This window comes from Odocoileus virginianus, chromosome 9 (assembly GCF_023699985.2).
Source record: "Odocoileus virginianus isolate 20LAN1187 ecotype Illinois chromosome 9, Ovbor_1.2, whole genome shotgun sequence".
Lineage (NCBI taxonomy): Eukaryota > Metazoa > Chordata > Mammalia > Artiodactyla > Cervidae > Odocoileus > Odocoileus virginianus.
The window spans coordinates 31,401,776-31,419,330 of NC_069682.1; the positions used below are offsets into that span (position 1 = coordinate 31,401,776).

Sequence of the window (17,555 nt, forward strand, 5' to 3'; positions counted from 1 at the left end):
TGTTAAAATTTCTATCTACAAACTTTATAAATTTCTTTCATGTTATGATAGTGATCATTTAAACTTGTGTGTTTTAGTCCCTTAGTCGTTTCTGACTCTTGGCGACAGCATGAACTACACCCGGCCACGGTCCTCTGTCCATGGAATTCTCCAGGCAAGAATACTGGAGTGAGTTGCCATTTCCTTCTCCAGGGGATCTTCCTGACCCAGAGATCGAACATGGGTCCCTGATCCTGCATTGCAGGCAGATTCTCTACTGTCTGAGCTACCAGGGAAGCCCAATTAAAACTTTGTATGATATAGTAAGGTAAACCATACAAATAATATCCAAGTCAGAAACTTTTCTAAACTTTAATTAGTTAAGTGTATTTTTCCTGAATAATACGTTTATTTTTAACCAGCCCAGATGTCAAGAGTTAAAGGCTAACAGTCCCCGTCATCACTCTTTCCTATGAAAATACTACAGTATTTTCAATGAGAGTGTAAACAAACCATTGTTTCAGGTCTTATTTACACTGGAGCTGTCTGGCAAAATTCCATACTTGATCTAGCTATTTGTCGTGATTCCAAGTTTTAAAAAGTGATCCTTTCTCTCCTCAGTACTTCCTCCTTGGCATCTACTTCCAAGACCTCTTTTCCCCATTCTGTATTTTTCCCCACGACGTAGTTGTTTGAGCCACTTTTTAGGATAAAGTGTTATTATTATCTTTCTGACTGTAAGACTAATAGAAAAATCCTACAAGGCAGAAATAAATGTTTAATATATTGCTGTCGGTTCTTCGAGGCTTCAGTTTTCCTTTGACTAAGCCATCTTTTAACCAGAAAAGAGCATAAAATAGCAGAGACCCGGGTTGGCGCAGGAAAATGTCACCAGGTGAGGAAGAGGTGGAAAGTTTACACGAGCGAAGACGCGTAAATATTTTGTTTATACAGATCATCGTCTGTTAAAGCCAATATAGTGGAACCTGTGCAAAAGTTGGAAATCTAGTAGGAAAGGGAAAGACTAAAAACTCAAGGAAAACGTTAGAACAGCCGCCAGGACAGGGCGGGGTCGCGCGGCGCCGATCCTGCCTCCAGCTGGAGCCGGAAGGGCGGACCCCCAGGGGGCGGGGCCAACGGAGGGGGTTGTCCGGTTGGGGAGGAGCATACTCGGTATGGGCGGGGCCGAACCCTTGGGGCGGAGTCGGGGCGGGGCGGCATAGGAGCAAGGGCTGGTGGGAGACCTGAGCGCTCCCGGTGAAGGGGGCCGCAGCACCTGATGGAGAACAAATGGCTGCTTCCGCACGTGGAGAACTTTTAACGAACACGTGAGGGAAAAAAAGCAAAGTCTGTGGAAAATTTAACTTCACAACTCTGGCGCCCAGGCCCTTGACAAACAGACACCCTGTTTGCTGTGTTCCCAGGGTCTTTGCCCACTCCCATTGTTGCCTCGCCCCCGGCCCCACGGCTAGAGCACAGCTCTCTCAAGCAGCCCCCGCCCTCGGCGGCCTGGTTTGGGAAGCCCTCTCGGAGGCAGCCACGCGGGCCGTCTGCGCCTGCTCCGCGCCCAGGGCCCCGCGGCGGGGCGGGGCCGTTAAAGAAGGGGCGTGTCTCCCGCCGTTGCGCGGGGGGCGGAGCCCCGCGGCCTGACCTGCCCAGGCGCCGGGTCCTCTGACGTCACCTCGCCGTGACGCGTACGCTGTAGGAAAACTGTAAGTTTCTGAGGATTCCTGAAGCTGCTTGGGCCTCCGGGGCTCGCCCAGCTGTCCGCACCCCTGGAGTCTGTGGTGGCCTTGGGTTCCGCCCCTGGGGCGGTCCGGGGATCCGCCGAACGCGGTGACGGGACAGGTACCCGCCTGGGGCGGGAGCGCACTCTCGGTGGCAGGCTGGGCGGCAGTGCGAGCAGGCGAGGCCGCGCCCCGGAGACTCGCACGGTCTCCCTTGGGACCACAGTGAGGCCAGAGAACGGGGAGTCCAAGGGAAGAGCCTCTTTTCTTTCTTCCTCGTAGAGAGGACTGAATTCCATCTGCCCTGGAGTTTGACATGTTGAGTCAGCGGTGCAGGGTTCCTGCAGAGACCCCCGCACATCTGGGCTTCCTTTGGGATCCCCGCAGCTTCCAGATAGCTGAGGGCGAGCTGCAGGGATGGCCACTTGCTGCCTCAGTTTCCTTTTTTTGTGTAAAATGAAGGCATAACGGTCTCTGACCTCCCTAATGGGCATTTCCCAGGGCCGGGAGCGTTGTGAGAGGTAACCTTGCCAGGAGAAGACTTAAGCCAGTCGGTTATTCTGAGAATGTGGTGACCAGCGGCCATCTGACAGAGGTCTTGTAGGTAGGGGAATGTTTTCAAAATTTTGCCTTCTCTCCTATTTCCTCCCATCTAATCACGGACAACACTTGAACCGGACCACAGATCTGAATTCTTGTCTCTGAGCTTGGTGGACAGGGGTCAAGAAATCACTGGTATCAGTATCACAATGTTCTCAGCAATTAAAACGCCCTCTTGTCTGGTGTTGTAGAGAAAGCGTCACGGAATGAGCACAGTATACTCAACACAGACACACTGTGTTTTAGGGATTGTTGATCTGTCAGTTTGGAATATCACCTCATCATATGTTACTGCTTGACTTTCTTGGCTTGCCAGAGGTTGGTGCATTTTTGATGAGTTAGTGTATACTATGAAACTTCTCAAATTCAGGAGCAAGTGTTTGTTAAGAACTTTGAAAGGAAGACTATTGAGCGCCCCTAGGGTGTATTTATTCAGGAATTTGAATACAAACACTTCTGTAAATTCAGCTCAGGGGCCCAATACCCTTCCATCCAAGTTTGAAGAGCCTTAGAAAGCAAGGGTTCTGATTTTTGTTTCTGATAGTTATTAGCTTGTGTCCAAAGAGAAGTCACCCAAACTGGGAACTTTCTTTTTCTCCCTAAAATGGGAGATGATAGTATATGTACTGTTTCTTTTTTGAGGATCAGACACAATCATGAAAATGAAAGGCTGGCTAAGTATTGTTATTAAGAAACTCCGGCCGGTCCACTGACCTGTATAGGAGATGTGTATTTTCAAAGTCAGGTTCTGAGTCAGCACTGCAAATAGAGCAGCAAGTAGACAAAGTCGCCAACCTGGTGGAGCTCATGGTCCAGGGGGGTATCAGGCATCAAAGAGTAAGTACATAATGTTATTTCAGATGGTGGTAAGTGCAGTGAAGTCAAGGAAAATAAGAACAGCAGGAGTACAGGGCAGGTTGTTTGACATGGGGTCCATCAGGGAATACATTTCAGAGGAGGTGGCTTTGAATTGATGGAAGTGAGAGGAAGAACCTGAGGTAAGAAATTTTCAGGCAGGCGTAATCGTAGCAGTAAACCCTAACCTAGAACTAACTTTGTGAGGCATTCTTCTAAACACTAAATTAGATTTTTACAAACTTCTGAGATGTGTGTTCATATCTCCATTTTTTATTATAGATGAGGATACCGGTGCACAGAAATGTTAGGGATGTGCTCATGGCTTCCCAGGTGGCTCAGTGATGAAGAACCCGCCTACCAATGCAGGAGATGTGGGTTCTTATGCTTGGGTTGGGAAGATCCCTTGGAGTAAGAAATGGAAGCCCACTCCAGTATTCTTGCCTGGAAAATTCCATGGACAGTGAAGCCTGGGGGACTGCAGTCCATGGGGTTGCAAAGAGTTGATCACAGCTGAACAACTGTGTGCTTGCAGACAGAGCTAAAATGTGATAGGGACAGTATTTGAATGTGGGTAGCTCGACTTCTGATTCCAGACTTCAGAGGATTGTATGGTACTGTCTTGCGACAGGAGCAATAGCAGTGGTCTGAGGTGGCCAAGACATGACAAGGGGAGAGTGTTTAGAACAAGGCAAGGAAGGGAGAAGGTGGTGGCAAGTAATACTGGAGGGCCAGCAACTAGTGGGACCCTTGTGGGCTAAGGGGGCAAGGGTGTGTGAAGACGCTACTCTGAATGTGATGGGAAACTACAGGGAGCCTTGCATCAAGGGAATAGCATCTGATTGAAGTTTTCTTGGAGGGAGAATTAGCAGTAGGGCTGTGGAGTGGGGAGTATTGAAAGTGGGGAGATGGGCGTTTCTTACTGTCGCCTGGGGAGAGATGACAGGGGTTTGGGCTAGGGGAGATAGTTGGCGAGATGATGGTATATGGTCAAAGTCAGTATACTTTTGATGCTAGGAGTTGGAGTGTGAGAAGGAGAAGTAATGATTTCTCTGGTTTTAGACTGAAACAGCTGGATGGACAGTGGTGATGTTTTCTGAGAAGGGAGGAAGGGGTTTGGGAGGACAACCATGAATTCTGTTTTGGGCAAGTTATAGATGCTCCATAGACACAGTAACAGGCTTCCCAGGTGGCACTAGTGGTAAAGAACCCACCTGCCAGTGCAGGAAATGTAAGAGATGCTGTTTTGATTTCCTGAATTGGGAAGATCCTCTGGAGGGTGGGATGGCAACCTCTCTCCAGTATTCTTGCCTGGAGAATCCCATGGACAGAGGAGCCTGGAGGGCTGCAGTCCAGAGTGTTGCAAAGAGTTGGACACGGCTGAAGTGACATAGCATGAACTTGCATGCAGACATAGTAACAGCAGTCCCAGTGCTGGTAATAGCAGTAAGCTCCATGTCAGTGTGAACTGTGTGCTTGGCTGGGTTTTAAGCACCTTTACACATGTGAATCCATATAATTCTTATGACACTTGTGTGTGTGGAGGAGCCACAAAAGAAGCTGGCTGTCTCCTGTCTTGGGAGTGATGGAGCTGGGATTCAGACACAGGCAGTCTTGTTTTAGAATCTGTGCAGTTCATCCCTGTAACTCCCACCAGATTGACACATTGAACAGGCTCTTGGATGTAGGAATATGGAACTCAGAAGAATGGTCAGGGCTGAAGATACACATTTGTATTTCTGAAAAGAAAGTCTGCTTTTGTTCCTCATTGTGTTTATTCAACATCACATTAATCCAAGGCTATGCCCCAACCATTAATGCTGAAGAAGCTGAAGTTGAACGACTTGATTCTGGGAAGATCTACAAGACCTTCTAGAACTAACACCAAAAAAAGATGTCCTTTTCATCATAGGGGGTTGGGATGCAAATGTAAGAAGTCAAGAGATACCTGGAGAAACAGGCAAGTTTGGCCTTGGAGTAAAATGAAGCAGGGCAAAGGCTAACAGAGTTTTGCCAAGAAAATGCACTGGTCATAGGGAACACCCTCTTCCAACAACATGAGACAGCTCTACACATGGACATCACCAGATGGTCAATACCAAAGTCAGATTGATTATATTCTTTGCAGCCAAAGATGGAGAAGCTCTGTTCAGTTAGCAAAAACAAGATCTGAACATGAGTGTGGCTCAGATCATGAACTCCTTATTACAAAATTCAGGCTTAAGTTGAAGAAAGTAGGGAAAACGAAAACCACTAGACCATTTGGGTATGACCTAAATCAAATCCCTTGTGATCATACAGTGGAGGTGACGAATAGATTCAAGGGATTAGATCTAGTAGACAGAGTGCCTGAGGAACCATGGACAGAGGTTTATTGTACAGGAGGCAGTGACCAAAACTATCCCCAAGAAAAAGAAATGCAAGAAGGCAAAGTGGTTATCTGAGGAGGCCTTAGAAATAGCTGAGAAAAGAGAAACAAAAGGCAAAGGAGAAAGGGAAAGATATACTCAGCTGAATGCAGGGTACCAGAGAATAGCAAGGAGAGATAAGAAAGCCTTCTTACAGTGAACAATGCAAAGAAACAGGAAAACAATAGAATGGGAGAGACTAGTGATCTCTTCGAGAAAATTGGAGATACCAAAGGACAGGGAAGCCTGGCATGCTGCAGTCCATGGGGTCGCAAAGAGTCAGACCCAACTGAGTGAACAATAACCACCACCACCAAGGGAACATTTCATGCAAAGATGGGCACTGTAAAGGACAGAAACAGTAAGGCACTAATAGAAGCAAAAGAGATTAAGAAGAGGTGATAGGAATACACAGAGGACCCTTGATGCAGCCCTCAGGTTATATGAAACACCTCACCTCTGGAGGATCCCAGGGGACCCTCAAGGACCTTCCCCCCTCAAGGTTACTGTAGTCAGATGGCATCAACTTCCCTCTGAGGGCCAAAGTTTTTATGTGGGAAGATGCTGTTGTCAAAAACTGGTTATGCTTTCTGGCAATGCACTCACCGTATGGAAATCCCTATATGTATATCCCATGTTAATTTATTAAATTTCAGTTGGAAAGGAGGCATTGTGTATGATGGAATATATGTAGGGAGTCAGGCTGTCCAGTGTGCAAACTGCAAGGCAGTTGATGTAGTTGGATTCAGAGACTAGATGAGGCATAGAATACTGTTGGTATGTGTGCAATTGCATAAGTATTAAATTATGTTTTTGAAGTCCATTTTCATTCCTGGAGCTCAGATTTCATTTGCTATTGTGTATACTTTATATACCCAAGGACATTGCCTCAGGGTTGCAAGCTCTTTAAGGAGATTTTATGCTTATATCTATGTTTTATATAGAAGAATAAAAATTGAGTTTACTTCAAAAAAAAAAAAAAAGAAAAGAATACACAGAGGAACTATAAAAAAAGGGTCTTAATGACCCAGATGACCACAATGGTGTGACCACTCACCTAGAGCCAAACATCCTGGAATGTGAAGTCAAGTGGGCCTTAGGAAGCCTTACTACAAACAAAGCTAGTGGAGGTGATGCAATTCCAGCTGAGCTATTTCAAATTCTAAAAGATGATGCTATTAAAGTGCTGCACTCAATATATGAGCAAATTTGGAAAACTCAGTAGTGGCCCCAGGACTGGAAAAGGTTAGTTTTCATTCCAATCCCAAAGAAGGGCAATGCCAAAGAACATTCAAACTACTGTACAATTGTGCTCACATGCTGCTGCTGCTAAGTCACTTCAGTCATGTCTGACTCTGTGTGACCTCATAGACAGCAGCCCACCAGGCTTCCCTGTCCCTGGGATTCTCCAGGCAAGAACACTGGAGTGGGTTGCCATTTCCTTCTCCGATGCATGAAAGTGAAGAGTGAAAGTGAAGTCATGCAGTTGTGTCCGACTCCTAGCAACCCCATGGACTGCAGCCTACCAGGCAAAGAATTGGACACGACTGAGTGACTGAACTGAACTGAACCGCTCTAATGACAGAAAGTGAAGAGGAACTAAAGAGCCTATAGATGAGGGTGAAAGAGGAGAGTAAAAAACCCAGCTTAAAACTCAACATTCAAAAAATTAAGGTCATGGCATCCAGTCCCATCACTTCATGGCAAATAGATGGGAAAAAAGTGGAAACAGTAACACTTTATTTTCTTGGGCTCCAAAATCACTGTGGATGGTGACTGCAGCCTTGAAATCAAAAAAGACACTTGCATCTTGGAAGAAAAGCTATGAGAAATCTAGACAGTATTAAAAAGCAGAACCATCACTTTGATGACAAAGATCCATAAAATCAAATCTATGGTTTTTCCTGGGGTCATGTATGAATGTGAGAGTTGGCCCATAAAGAAGGCTGAGTGCTGAAGAATTGATGCTTTCCAACTGTGGGGCTGGAGAAGACTCTTGAGAGTCCCTTGGACAGCAAGGACATCAAACCAGTCAATCCTAAAGGAAATCAACCCAGAATATTCATTGGAAGGACTGATGCTGATGCTGAATCCATAGTACTTTGGCCATCTGATGCAAAGAGCCAACTCACTGGAAAAGACCATGATGCTGGGGAAAAAAGATTGAGGGCAGGAGGAGAAGGGGGTGACAGAGGATGAGATTGTTAGATGGCGTCACTCACTGGACAGGAGTTTGAGGAAACTCTGGAAGATAGTGAAGGACAGGGAAACCTGGTGTGCCGTAGTTCATGGCATCTCAAAGAGTTGGACAGGACTTAGCAACTGAACAACAACAGCAAGCCTTGAATGGCAAGAGGAGAAAGAAACACAGGCTAACTGGCCTTTCATTACTTGATTCTGTTCAGGCAGCCCGTATCCCATATTCCCTTTCTGTGAGGTTCCAGAGGGTGAGGTCTGTATTTCTTCTCCTTCTCCATCTCTAGTCCCTGCCGTGGAGTAGATATTAGGGATGACTTTATATGCAGAACATTGGCTAGGTGTGAGGAGTTCAGAAATGAATAAAACATAGCTCTCCTCTGGAGGAGCAGAGTGTGAGGAAGGACCTGTGGGAATACAACTAGAGGAGACTAAATGCAGAAATGCATGCCGATGAGTTCATCCTGGAACATGCGTGAGGGGTGGGGCGGGAAGGGGTCAGGCGAGAGAAGGAATGCCTCAGCAATCACAGGATCAATTCGAGGCTCCCCAGGAGTCTGTTTCAAGAAAAGAATGACTCGAAGCCTTGTCTAGTGTACTATATTTGCGTTAGTTTTATTTGGCAACCGTGTAATTATTGCCAAATGAAATACAATTTGATATTTGAATATCACGGTGGAGTGATGAGTTTTTCCAGTTCTATTACCTCAGTGTTGACAGGGCTCACTAGTGAATAAAGGAGTTGGCCTGAAATGTTGCAGCTTGCATAATAGAGGACCACAGAGGGGTTGTGTGAAGTATTTAGGCAGGTTTCCACGGATTTCAGTGAATTGTGCCAAAGTTCTGCACATTGGAGTAAGTTTGAGTTTCTCTGCTGATCCTCTTTAACATTGAGTTACATTTTTTTGTCTGAGAAAGAGAATCTGGTGATATTTGTCATGAACAGAATTATAGATTACATCTCTTATATGTGGAACAATGTGGAAACATAGGAATTTGAACAATACACACAAAAATAGGTATCTTATTTCCATGAGTCTCTTTCAGGGCATACTATAACCTACACACATTTATCACAATTGTATTACTTCCTAATATGCATATTTCAAATTCAAACTATGAAAGATTGTATAAATTTACACCATTGTAGATTTCATGATTAATTTCCAAGCTTTTCCGCTACAACATGTACAATTATATTTTGTTTAGCTTTTTTAGCTTTCAGCAGCAGCATTGATCTGAACAACGAAGTCTACCAGAACTCTAAACAGGAACCTGCCACAAGTTTTAAAGTGAAAGATGTGCTGTCTCATGTTGCAGCTCACAGAATTTTAACTCTGCCATTGCAGTGTCTCTAAATTTAGTGGAGTTGACATGATTATTATTATTGTTTTTTTTACCACAGTTGCAGTTAGCTTCCTTTAGAACATTAGATATGGTATAAAGTAGAATTGTGTCTACAGTGACCTATTGATGGCTCATGCTTTGTCATTTTTTGAGTTCAGGCTCTGGGAGAGCAGGCTGTGGGTGCATGCTAACTTGCTTCAGTTGTGTCCAACTCTTTGTGAGCCCATGGACTGTAACTACCAAGGTTCCTCTGTTCTTGAGATTCTCCAGGCAGGAATATTGGAATGGGTTGCCATGCCCTTGTCCAGGTGATCTTCCTGACTCAGGGATCGAACCTGCATGGCTTACATCTCCTACATTAGGCAGGCAGGTTCTTTACCACTAGTACCACCTGGGCAGCCCCAGAGAGCAGGCTGATGGTTATTTGTATCAGGTAGCTCCCAGCAGAGGGGGAGTGGTGGTCAGCTCTTGTGTTTGATGACAACAGAAGTCACTCTCACACTGATCAGGTGAAATATATATTTACCTAGGCAAAATTAACAGGCTTCTCTGGTGGTTCAGATGGTAAAAAATCTGCAGTGTGTGAGACCCAGGTTTGAGCCCTTGGTCGGGAAGATCCCCTGGAAAAGGCAGTGGCTACCCACTCCAGTATTCTTTCCTGGAGAAGTCCATGGTTAGAGAAGTCTTTTGGGCTATAGTCTGTGGAGTCACAAAGAGTCAGACATGACTGAGCGACTGACACTTTCACAACTATGTTAAGAGTACCAATGTAAGTATATGGAGATTATTTCTTGTAGAAAACCATGTGTCACACCTAGTGATGGTGTACACTAGGCATTTAATATAATTCTCAAAATTCTACTTCTTATGGTTTCTTTTTGCATTTTACCATCAACATACATGTATTAAATATCTACAGTAATTAGCTGAATACTAATTTGTGTACTTTTACTTAATATTTTAAATCTTTGACTATGTTTAATAATTTAGATAGATAAGTAGCACTTAATTTTGATTCATTTCATATTTGATTGCTTAGAAATCAAAATCTTGAGGCATGATTTTTTTTTTCCATATAATCACTGATGAATAATAATTAGTAAGTCTGGTAGAGACTAAACTTTGGTGACTGGTTAACTAAGTTTTTATCCCAAAAGAACTTCTAAGAAGGAAATTCTTAGAATTAAGCAAAAACAGAGCACGTTGATGGAAGAGAATTAAACCATAACTCCCTCCTGTACCTATAATTCTCCTATAGACAGCATTCTTTTACTGAGTTCTTATACTGCAAAACTGTTAGCTCCCAACTGCATTCTAATCTGTCAGGCTCAGAATGTGGTCCACTGGAGAAGGGAATGGCAAACCACTTCAGTATTCTTGCCTTGAGAACCCCATGAACAGTATGAAAAGGCAAAAAGATAGGACACTGAAAGATGAACTCCCCAGGTCGGTTGGTGCCCGATATGCCACTGGAGATCAGTGGAGAAATAAATCCAGAAAGAATGAAGGGATAGAGCCAAAGCAAAAACAACACCCAGTTGTGGATGTGACTGGTGATAGAAGCAAGGTCTGATACTGTAAAGAGCAATATTGCATAGGAACCTGGAATGTTAGGTCCATGAATCAAGGCAAATTGCAAGTGGTCAAACAGGAGATGGCAAGAGTGAACATCAACCTTCTAGGAATCAGTGAACTAAAGTGGACTGGAATGGGTGAATTTAACTTAGATGACCATTATCTACTACTGTGGGCAGGAATCTCTTAGAAGAAATGAAATAGCCATCATGGTCAACAAAAGAGTCCGAAATGCAGTACTTAGATGCAGTCTCTGAAATGACAGAATGATCTCTATTCATTTCCAAGGCAAACCATTCAATATTACGATAATCCAAGTCTATGCCCTGACCAGTAATGCTGAAGAAGCTGAAGTTGAATGGTTCTATGAAGACCTACAGACCTTTTAGAACTAACACCTCAAAAAGATGTCCTTTTCATTAGAGCGGACTGGAATGCAAAAGTAGGAAGTCAAGAAACACCTTGGAGTAACAGGCAAATTTGGCCTTGGAGTACAGAATGAAGCCGGGCAAAGGCTAACAGAGTTCTGCCAAGAGAATGCACTGATAATAGCAAACACCCTCTTCCAACAACACAAGAGAAGACTCTGCACATGGACATCACCAAATGGCCAACACTGAAATCAGATTAATTATGTTCTTTGCAGCCAAAGATGGAGAAACTGTATACAGTCAGCAGAAACAAGACCAGGAGCTGACTGTGGCTCAGATCATGAACTCCTTATTGCCAAATTCAGACTTAAATTGAAGACAGTGGGGAAAACCACTAGACTATTCAGGTATGACCTAAATTAAATCTCTTATGATTATACAGTGGAAGTGAGAAATAGATTTAAGGGACTAGATCTGATAGACAGAGTGCCTGATGAACTATGGATGGAGGTTCATGACATTGTACAGAAAACTGGGATTAAGACCATCCCTAAGAAAAGGAAATGCAAAAAAGCAAAATGGCTGTCTGAGGAGGTCGTAACAAATAGCTATGAAAAGAAGAGAAGTGAAAAGCAAAGGAGAAAAGGAAAGATATACCCATTTGAATGCAGAGTTCCAAAGAATAGCGAGGAGAGATAAGAAAGCCTTCCTCAGCAATCAATGCAAAGAAATAGAGGAAAACAACAGAATGGGAAAGACTAGAGATCTCTTCAAGAAAATTAGAGATACCAAGGGAACATTTCATGCAATGAAGGACAGAAATGATATGGACCTAACAGAAGTAGAAGATATTAGGAAGAGGTGGCAAGAATATGCAGAAGAACTGTACAAAAAATATCTTCACGACCCAGATAATTATGATGGTGTGATCACTCACCTAGAGCCAGACATCCTGGAATGTGAAGTCAAGTGGGCCTTAGGAAGCATCATTACGAACAAAGCTAGTGGAGGTGATGGAATTCCAGTTGAGCTATTTCAAATCCTGAAAGATGATGCTGTGTAAGTGCTGCACTCAATATGTCAACAAATTTGGAAAGCTCAGGAGTGGCAACAGGACTGGAAAAGGTCAGTTTTCACTCCAGTCCCAAAGAAGGGCAATGCCAAAGAATGTTCAAACTACTGCACAGTTGCACTCATCTCACACGTTAGTAAGTAATGCTCAAAATTCTCCAAGCTAGGCTTCAGCAATACATGCAATGTGAACTCCCAGATGTTCAAGCTGGTTTTAGAAAAGGCAGAGGAACCAGAGATCAAATTGCCAACATCCGCTGGATCATCAAAAAAGCAAGAGAGTACCAGAAAAACATCTGTTTCTGTTTTATTGACTGTGCCAAAGCCTTTGACTGTGTGGATCACAATAAACTGTGGAAAATTCTGAAAGAGATGGGAATACCTGACCTGCCTCTTGAGAAACCTGTATGCAGACCAGGAAGCAGCAGTTAGAACTGGACATGGAAGAACAGACTGGTTACAAGTAGGAAAAGGAGTACGTCAAGGCTGTATATTGTCACCCTGCTTATTTAACTTATATACAGAGTACATCATTAGAAACGCTGGGTTGGATGAAGCAGAAGCTGGAATCAAGATTGCTGGGAGAAATATCAATAACCTCAGATATGCAGATGACACCACCCTTATGGTAGAAAGTGAAGAACTGAAGAGCCCTTTGATGAATGTGAAAGAGGGGAGTGAAAATGTTGGCTTAAAGCTCAGCATTCAGAAAACTAAGATCATGGCATCTGGTCCTGTCACTTCATGGCAAATAGATGGGGAAACAGTGGCTGAATTTATTTTTGGGGGCTCCAAGAGCTCTGCAGATGGTGACTGCAGCCATGAAATTAAAAGATGCTTACTCCTTGGAGGGAAAGTTATGACCAACCTAGAGAGCATATTAAAAAGCAGAGACATTACTTTGTCAACAAAGGTCCATCTAGTCAAGGCTATGGTTTTTCCAGTTGTCATGTATGGATGTGAGAGTTGGACTATAAAGAAAGCTGAGCGCTAAAGAATTGATGCTTTTGAACTATGGTGTTGGAGAAGACTCTTGAGAGTTCCTTGGACTGAAAGAAGATCCAACCTGTCCATCCTAAAGGAGATCAGTCCTGGGTGTTGATTGGAAGGCCTGATGTTGAAGCTGAAACTGTAATACTTTGGCCACCTGATTTGAAGGGATGACTCATTTGAAAAGACCCTGATGCTGGGAAAGATTGAAGGCAGGAGAAGGGGATGACAGAGGATGAGATGGTTGGATGGCATCACAGAATGGACATGAGTTTGGGTAATCTCCGGGAGTTGGTGATGGACAGGGAGGCCTAGTGTGTTGCGGTTCATTGGGTCACAAAGAGTCGGACACGACTGAGCGACTGACCTGAGAGAGAGAGAGAGAGAGTGAAAGTGAAAGTCACTCAGTCGTGTCCAACTCTTTGCAACCCCATGGACTATACAGTCCATGGAATTCTCCAGGCCAGGATACTGGAGTGGGTAGCCTTTCCCTTTTCCAGGGGATCTTCTGAACCCAGGGATCAAACCCATGTCTCCTGTATTGCAGGCGGATTCTTTACCAGCTGAGCCACAAGGGAAGCCCCAGATATGAAATAAATACTGGAATGTTGTAATGAGGCTATAGCTCAGTGAATCTCAGCTGGGGATGACTTTGTACCTTCCCCCAACCCACCCTGGGGACATTTGCAAAGGCTGGAGGCATTTTTAGTTGTCCCAAATGCATGTGTGTTGGTGGGGTGGGGATGGGGGCACATTGCTCCTGGCATCTAGTTAGTGCAGGCCAGGGAAACACCTCAATAACCTATGGTACCCAGGGCGACCCCAACATCAAAAAATTACTTAGGTTAGGAACTTCCCTCGTGGTCCAGGGATTAAGAATCTACCTTCCGATGCAGGGGACGGGGTTCAATCCCTGGTCTGGGAACTAAGAGCCCACGTGCTTCGGGGTGGCTAAGTTCACAAGCCACAATGAAGACCCAGTACAACTAAAAGTAAAAAGGGCTTCTTTTTTTTTTAAATTATCTGAGTTAAAATGTCGACACTGCTGATGTTGAGAAACCCTGCAGTGTATAGCTTGCTTTCTTTTTCTCTTTTTCCTGTTGCTTTAGAAATTGAAGTAGTAGTTGTAAATGGTAAACACCTGACTTGAACAAAAGATGTTGTTGAACTGCTTTTAGTTCTTTGGAGAGCTGAGGTCATTTGGTTCATTTATTGCATGGAAAAGAATTCTTGTAGCTAACAGCCATGTGGTGGCCAGTGGGTCTAGCATTTGGGGTATGATTTTAGGCATGACATTTTTTTCTTACTAAAATTAATTTGTTTGGGGTATTATATAATCCTGGTTTATAATAGGTTTGCTTGTATGAATCCTCTTCATTTTTATATGTATGGAATTAATTATCTCCCAGTTACACAGGTTTTTGTACATTTGACCAATCCTTTTCAGGTTCATTTTCATATGTGATGGTTATAAATACTCTAGGAAATGTGTTAGGGTATCCATTCCCCAACTATTTGACAGATGAGGAAACAGATTTAGATCAAATGACTTGTCATGTATGTTCTTGTGTGTTAAATAGCAAGTTAATGACCAGATCAAAGTAAGTAGAGGACTCAGAGATCTGGTTGTTAGGACCTTTTTTTTTAAAATGACTAGGAATGTGCATTTTTAATTAATTTATTTATATTTACTTATGTTTTGGCTGCACTGCACAGCCTGTGGGATCTAGTTCCCTGACCAGGGATAGGACTTGTGCCCCCCACCTTGGGAGCTCAGAGTCTTAACCACTGGACCACCAGGGAAGTCCCCTTAGGACATTTAAAAAATTACTAGTTATGTTTTATCTTTTTTAATCTTTCTGATAGTCCTGTGAAATAATTCCTATTTTATAGAGGAGGAAATGGTGTTCAGAGATACTAAGGAACTTATTCAGAGTCACCAAACACATCATAGAGTTTTTACTGTTTCCACTGAGCTGTGCTGCCTCTCCTTGGATTCTTCTCTGTAAGTGAATTTGACAGTTTCTGGATAAATTCATCAAGTCTCTGCCTAACCTTACTAAGTTAGGCCTCTTGACCCTGCAGGTGAGGGAAAATTCTCCTCCACCCTCTTTGGGTCTCTGGCTGGGCCTGAAGATTAAACTGACGTAAAACAGATTAACAGGAGAAAAACATACACATTTTGTTAAACTTTGACATATAAACAGGGGCCGTCACAAGAGAATGAAGACCTGAAGAAGTGACCAGAGCCAGAAACTTTTGCACATTTTAGACACACGATAAATTTGTGAAGAATTGACAAGACAAAGGGGGTGTGGGGCAGAGATAGTGAGTGGTGAAGAGATAATGGCAAGATAAGGGTTACTGTCATAAGATTTGTTTGTACAGCTTTCCTAGCCCCCAGTCCCCCGCCTCTGCTGATGAGAATGTCTTCCTTCCTCCTACTATGGGGAAGGTACCTTTCACTTGGGAGTTTTATCTCTTGCTCTCAGGAAGGACAAAGGAGTCTCAGAGTGTCCTTCTGCACCTGCTATTTCTTAAATGTCTTTCATTCAAAATAATGTATCAAGATTATTTTGGGGTGATGTGGTTTCCTTCAACACCTAGTCAAATGTTCATGTTGGCACTTGAATCAATTAGTATTTCAGTGTTTGTAATCCTACTCTGATCAGACTTGAGTGGATGCTTCACTGAGCTTTGAGAAGCCATAAGGTAGCAGTACTGGCTATTTAGAATTTATTTTTTGAGAACACTAAGGCCAAAAGCAGCACAAAGATAGCTCTCAGCCGTATTTGAGTATACTTGGGTCACGCAACCCTCTTGCACAGTTCACTTTGCCTATCTGATTAGAGGGATTTCTATTTGGGATAGGATTCCCATTCATTCTAATAGTCTAATTAGAACCGTTATTAGTCTCTTTTGTTGTTGTTCAGTCACTAAGTCGTGTCTGACTCTTTGCATCCCCGTGGACTGCAGCTTGCCAGGCTTTGCTGTCTTTTACTCTTTCCCCGAATTTGCTCCAACTCACATCCATTGAGTTGGTGATGCCATCCAACCATCTCATCCTCTGTCTCTTCCCTTCTCCTCTTGCCTTCTGTCTTTCCCAGCATCAGGGTCTTTTCCATTGAGTCAGCTCTTTGCATCAGGTGGCCAAAGTACTGGAGCTTCAGCTTCAGCCCTAGTCCTTCCAGTGAATATTCAGGGTTGATTTCCTTGCAGTCCAAGGGACTCTCATGTGTCTTCTCTAACACCACAGTTTGAAAGCATTATTTCTTGATGCTCATCAGCCTTCTTCAGGGCTTCCCTCATAGCTCAGTCGGTAAAGAATCTGCCTGCAATGCAGGAGACCCAGGTTCGATTCCTGGGTTGAGAAGATCCCCTGGAGGAGGAAATGGCAACCCACTCCAGTATTCTTGCCTGGAGAATCCCATGCACAGAGGAGCCTGGCAGGCTACAATCCATGGGGTCCACAAGAGTCAGGCATGACTTAGCGACTAAACCAACAGCCTTCTTTATGATACTGATGTCTCACATCAGTACATGACTACTTGAAAAACTATAACTATACAGACCTTTGTCAGCAAAATGTTAGGTTTGTTGTTTTTCATCCAAGGAGCAAGTGTCTCAATTTTGTGGCTGCAGTCACCGTCCACAGTGATTTTGGAGCCCAAGAAAATGAAATCCAACACTGTTTCCACATTTCCCCCATTTATTTGCCACGAAGTGATGGGCCAGCATGCCATGATTTTCGTTTTTTGAATATTGAGTTTTAAGCCAAGTTTTTCACTCTCCTCTTTCACTTTCATCAATAAGTTCTTTAGTTCTTCTTCACTTTTTGCCATTAAAGTGAAACCATCTGCATATCTGAGGTGGTTGATATTTCTCCCAGCAATCTTGATTCCAGCTTGTGAGTCATCCAGCCCAGCATTTCCTGTGATGTACTCTGCATATAAGTTAAATAAGCAGGGTGACAATATACAGCCTTGATATACTCCTTTCCCAATTTGGAACCAGTTTGTTGTTCCCTGTCCCATTCTAACTGTTGCTTCTTGTTCTACATACAGGTTTCTCAGGAGGTAAGGTGGTCTGGTATTCTCATCTCTTTAAGAATTTTCCAGTTTGCTGTGATCCACACAGTCAAAGGCTTTAGTGTAGTCAGTGAAGCAGAAGTAGTTGTTTTTCTGGAATTCCCCTGCTTTTTAATACTCTGTCTAGGTTTGTCATAGCTTTTCTTCCAAGTTGCAAGTGTCTTTTAATTTCATGGTTGCAGTCACCATCCCCAGTGATTTTGGAGCTCAAGTCTGTTACTGCTTCCACTTTTTCCCCATCTGTTTGCCATGAAGTGATGGGACTGGATGCCATGATCTTATTTCTTTGAATGTTGAGTTTTAAGCCTGGTTTTTCACTCTCCTCTTTCATCCTCTTCTAGAGGCTCT

The 17,555-nt window shown here is 43.6% G+C and overlaps 1 protein-coding gene across 15 annotated transcripts in view; it reads left to right on the forward strand.

Annotated features, from left to right (window-relative positions):
• The first annotated feature begins 1,607 nt into the window (after positions 1-1,607).
• ZNF438 (zinc finger protein 438) overlaps positions 1,608-17,555 on the forward strand; it is a 183,750-nt gene continuing 167,802 nt past the window's right edge. For 5 of the 15 annotated variants that reach the window (XM_020909660.2, XM_070472146.1, XM_020909669.2 and 2 more), the window contains exons 1-2: positions 1,698-1,827; positions 2,208-2,310. The gene's annotated coding sequence lies outside the window, so the exon portion shown is untranslated. The other 10 variants (XM_020909663.2, XM_020909671.2, XM_070472147.1 and 7 more) reach the window with 3 other exon arrangements.